The following is a 5,871-nucleotide window of genomic DNA, read 5'->3' as shown; positions in this document are numbered from 1 at the left end:
GAAACATTTGACATTTGCGCAAGTAGAAAGGGTCTAATCCATCTTCCTATTCTAGTACACTGACAAACGTTTCTTCCCTGAAATACAGGCTCTTTTGACAAAAGAAAAATAAGAGGAGAGGATGATACTTACCTTGAAGATAGATGCACCATTTGAAATTTCTGTGTCTAGTTTGTAAAATGCTGGCATATTTTTAAATAACCCAGAGACCCGAGCTGAAAGCTCGTGCATAATTGCAGATTGCGGTCTATTCTATTTGAATGCTATTTTCGATAACAGCAAGAATGGAATTAAAGAGTGATGCCTATATAAATTCATTGCTGTTGAGTCCATTTCAGAGCATAAACCCCCTCTGGCACCAAGGAGAACTGCTCCGAGTGTTCCTGAGACTCGAAATCTTTAGAGGAGTAGCATTGTTCCACGTCCAGTCTTGCAGTTAGCAGCCCCACATGTAACTTAATCCACGGAATCCCAGACCCTCTACATGCACACACACCTTCCTGAGTGAAGTGCCTTCAGGCCCAGGGATAGAAAAAAGTGTAGTATCTGACACTCTATGTTGCAACCGTTACTTGGTCTTTGATTAAGGTTTTTTATTTTGGTTTCGGTTTTTTTCCCTATATGGCTAAGGAGAGAGACACAACAGCTCAAGATGTGTTTTCCTTCCTCTTAGGGAAGCTCCTCCCATTGAGTCCTGTCATCTACGACCAGCTCTGTGTCGATTGCAGATGGCTGAGTGGCCTCTCGGTGTTTCTTTCTGGGTGGACTAGTGAGCAACCAAACTTTAGAAGAGATTCGATTACTCACGCTGTTATTAAAGAAAGACATTTGTTTTGCCCTACGTGTATCATAACACAAGCCTAAGGCATCTGAGTCAGTGTTGGCAACCACCACAGATTAGATCTGTTTCACTTTTTGCCAAGTCAAGTCAAGGACAGAAAAGACAGGAAGCGGTGACCGAGGAGGCAGCTGGGAACTTCCAGCTGCCCTCTTGCCCTACTTATAAGGGAAAGAAATGACTCATTTTTAAGAACCAAACAGATGTTGACTTGGCTAACAAAATTCCTATGCAAAACTTAATCTTCCTGGACCCTTGCTTCCTCTTCGGAGAAAAATAAATAAAAGGCAGGTCATTATATGTGGACACCTGGATAGCATAGTTGACCTATTAGTTAAAAGCGTGCTATTGTTCGGTGCTATTGAGCCGGCCCTCAACTCCTGCCTCCCCACCCCCACTGCACACAACAGAACAAAATGCAGCATCATCCCCTTTGATTGACGGTGATTCACAGGGGTTTCGCTGGCTGATTTTTAAAATGAAATTGTCAGGCCTGTCTTCCTAGTCTGTCTTAGTTTGTAAACTGTGCTGAAACCTGATCAGTATCCTAACAACACACAAGTACCCACTGACAGACAGGAAATGGGTTTGCATGAGCTGCATTGCCTGGGAGTTGAACCAAGTCTCCTGCATAGAAGGCAAGAATTCTACTACTGAATTACCTGTGTGCCCAGGGTGCGGCACACATAGATAATTTTTTGAAGGTGCTGTTTATTATATCTTTAAAGACAGACTTCTTTTGAAAACAAATCTGAAAAACACTAGAAACAAAAAAAACTAAAAAAACAGAGAAACTCCCATCGCTGTGCTGATGTGGGGAAGTCTTCTATTTAAAGAGACTTGGAATTTGTAAGTAACCACACCAAACAGTAAACTCTTACAAGCATAGGCCAGAGATCTGAGTTACATTTTGGGGTCTGCAGGAAATCACTATGATCTGTTTCCTTACCTGGAAAATTATGAAGTTAGGCTCATAAGACTCTTCCCACTTTTATTGTTTTAGGACTCTCGTACTCAAACCAAAAGAGTAAAAAGAAGGGCTGTAATACACAAGGGGAAGTAAAAAAGGATGATCACAAGATCATGGAAGCCTTATTAAATAAAAAATTGTGAAGTTAATCCTTCTCAACATATCCTCCATCTAGGTCTATACCCCCTGATCCTTTGCCCCAAAGAATGCTGCACGCTTCAGTTGACAGCACACCTAACAATTGTTTTAACATCCCCAAGGACTCAAATTGTGTTCCTATTGACAGGCCGTTGAGTTTGGGGAACCAAAAAAAGTTGAAGGGGCAAGATGCAGGCAACGGTGGGGTGAATGGAATAAGATTTTCACTGAAATTCTCAGGAGAGCTCTTGCTATCCTCAAAGAATGAGTAAGTGTATTGTGATGAAAAAAATTCTTCAGTACAACCTCCTGGCCTTTTCCTTACCAATGAATGCTGTTTTCCATTTTCTTAAAACTTCTTCATAAGAAGTCACATGATTTTCCTGTATCCTTTGAGGAAATTAATCAATTCACTGTGGAATTCCAAAAAGCAGCTGCCATAATTTTCTGAGCTAATTTCTCTGTCTTGAGTTTAACTGACCCAGAAAATATCCTTGGAAGCCACTGTTTTTATTGGACTGGTTTGGATGGTGCACTGAAGAAAGGACATGGGGGCCACATCTGACCTCCGCTCACCACCCCAAGGAGAAGGAGAACCCGAGTCCACACCAGCCCAAAGCTGATTGCCACACAGCACATGGCCACCCTCCAGCCTTCTTGCACCCGATTCTAACACCATCCATTCCTCCCTCAGCCTTCTACTTCTCTGCTGGGTTTGATAAGCCGTTGATCCAGCTACCCAGAACTCACAGACAATTCTTAATATTGTGGGCATCTATTAGGGAAATTAACAAGGCAGGGTCAGGAAACATTAAGGGTTCAGGATTTGGGCCACAGCAATGCTTCTTCTCAACTATGCTACCAGGCATGTCTCGCTGGTTCTTGGCCTCTCGGCTGGGTGGTTCCTGGGCCTTTGCCTTTGTGGGCCAAGAAACCTCCTCACTGTTCTGCCTCACAGTTTCAGTGTCTGGTCTCTCAGCGATGCAACCTCTTCTTCCGCTTTAGACAGGACTTCTGCATGACGCTCCGTTCTTGGCTGTTCTTTCTCAGTGCTCCTGGCACGCTTCTGCTTCTCCTGTTGGGATGGCTTATGTGTATCTAGGGAAATAACCAACCCCCAAATTAGTGTCCTGTGCATATTATTTGCCTGGTCCCACCCAATATTTTGGTGGAAATTATAGAGAAAAGAGTAGAAGGGCTGTAAATAATTCATTTCACTTCACCCTACTCTCTAAGGAGACTGACAGGTATTACTGAGGGAACTTGTTTGCAGCCATCCATGAATCACAGAGTGGTGTTTAAACATGTTTGGTTTGGAAAAACCCCATGCACTTATGAACTTTCATGAGTAATAATACTTTTTGATTAATCCTTATATGCCTGCAATGCCTATCCTTTCCAGCACTTATCTGTCATAAGAGTGAGCACTTATGTGAGATACAAACTTTTTTATATCAGTTTTCTTTGAGTGTAATGTAGGAAGTTTTACATCAGATAATACTAGGTCAAAGATAATATTCTAACTTTAATGGAATGAATAAAACATTCCTTCTTGGTCTAACTGAGTTGTAGTGCTTTCATGATTCCATATCTATGAGAGGAGGTACACTGGTACAGATAGGAACTGAAAATACAGGGAATCCAGGATGGATGAGCCCTATACGACCAGTGGTGTGAGTGGCAAAACAGGGAGGGTAAAGGGAGAATGGGTAGGAAGGAGGGAACCGATTACATGGAACTGTGTGTGACCTCCTCCCTGGGGGACAGACATCCGAAAAGTGGATGAAGGGAGACGTCGGACAGGGCAAGATATGACAAAATACCCATTTATAAACTATCAAGGGCTCATGAGGGAGGGGAAAAATGAGGACCTAATGTCGGGGGTTTAAATGGAGAGAAAATGTTTTGAGAAATGATGTACAAATGTGCTTTACACAATTGATGTGTGTATGGATTGGGATAACAGTTGTGTGAGCTCCTAATAAAATGTTAAAAAAGAAAAAAAAAAGAGAGAAGTTTGTCATGTATTCAGCTATATAGAAATGTTATCGGGGTGGAAAGGGGGAACCGATTACAAGGATCTACATATGGTCTCCTCCCTGGGAGATGGACAACAGAAAAGTGGGTGAAGGAAGACGTTGGACAGTGTAAGATATGACAAAATAATAACTTATAAATTATCAAGGGTTCATGAGGGAAAGGGCAGCAGGGAGGAAGGGAGAAAAAAAGAGGAGCTGATACCAAGGGCTTAAGTAGAAAGCAAATATTTTGAGAATGATGATGGCAACAAATGTACAAAGGTGCTTGACACAATGGATGGATGGATGGGTTGTGAAAAGAGTTGTACAAGCTTCCAATAAAATGATTTTAAAGATAAAAGAAATGTTATCATTACTAATAATAAATAGGAGTATATTTATCCAATAAACAAGGAGTCCTGGTAATGCAGTGATTAAACTAACCAAAAGGTTGTTGGTTCAACCCACCCGTCACTCCACAGAAGATTTACAGTAAAGCATTACTGCCTTGAAACGAGATCCAATATGGCTGACTAGGGTGAGCCTCTGTGAAAGTCTCTGTAAAGGAACTTTGGAAAAAGCAGACAAGAGTCAGCAGCCTGAGTTCTGGACTTCCCTCGAGAAGCAGAAACTTCTGCTAATTATATCTTAGCATCGCAGAGGGTGGAATTAATGCAAAGAGTACTCAAAACAGCTGCAAATTCTGTGCTACCTAGCAGGATGCCTGTGGAGTTGCCTCTTCCTCCACTGCCCGGATCTCAGCAGAGGAAGGGGAAATGGTGAGCTAACAGTTGGTCTCTTTCTTACCCACCACTAACAGTGTAAAAGACACTAGTGGTTCTCCCTCAACATACTTAGGGAGAGATTGAGGCTGAACTTGAGTGGAAAATCCACCGGCTCCTGCTCCCAGGAGCTGAAAGGTTCCAACCCACTCACAGCATTCTAGCTGGATAGGGGAGCTTTCGTTTGGCTATAAACTGGCTGCCAGTGCCCAGCTGGAACTCTTGGGGACTGAACTATAGCAGAACTTCCTTGGGGCGCTGAGGGGACTGGCCCGCCGTGAGAGTGGGATGCAGAATGGGTGGACCTGTGTCATGAGAAAGAATCAGCATGCAGAGCCTGAACATTTCTCCACAGGCCCAAGATTCAAAGTGATATCACCTTCCGGCCTGTAGGCCCACACCCAAATATATTCTGGGCCCTGCTCAGACAAACAGGGTCAGCAAAAATAGCTTTGGCTAGCATACAAACAGTGTTTCCAAGCGCTGCTTCTCTCCCCATCATATTGGCTGTGTTGATAATGACGTAGTATTCCCTGAGGACTTGGAAACCAGCTTCAAAACCAGGATTTGGTGGGAGGCACGATTTATTTGTTCTGCCTTTGGCTTATGGTGGGGTGGTTTGCTGCTAGACATCCTGGGTCTACAATAAATGTGTGGATATTGCTTTGTGTCCAGAGAAAACTATAAAAAAAAATTTTTTTAAGCCCTGTCTTGAAAGCAACAATCAATTTCTGCACACATCCCAGAATAAGAGAAAAACATTCAACTAACCTGAATGCATACAGATGTGGATCTGGATGAGGCCTAGGAGGAGGAGGAGACTTAAGCCCTGCCATGAGCGAATTTAGGGTGATAATCTCCAGCTACTTTAAGTGATTGGAGGAAAATTTGGGTAGAAATATCGAAAAAGCAGAAGAGCCAATATAGGAAATCAGGAAAGCACTACAAGGCCAATGCAACAAAAGAAAAGAAAAACTAGAAATAATTCAACAACTCTGAATAGAAATTTAAAAGACTTTGAAAGAAAAATACAAAAGGGTTCAAACAATCGAATAAGAATCAGTGATCTTTGCTGAAGACAAATGGGTGCATAAGCAAATGTGGTGAAGAAAGCTGATGGTGCCC

This window comes from Echinops telfairi, unplaced genomic scaffold (genome assembly GCF_000313985.2).
Source record: "Echinops telfairi isolate 266 unplaced genomic scaffold, ASM31398v2 ScPeMD7_22;HRSCAF=79, whole genome shotgun sequence".
Taxonomy (NCBI): Eukaryota; Metazoa; Chordata; class Mammalia; order Afrosoricida; family Tenrecidae; genus Echinops; species Echinops telfairi.
The sequence above is the reverse complement of the archived record's forward strand: the minus strand, read 5'-3'. Positions refer to the sequence as shown.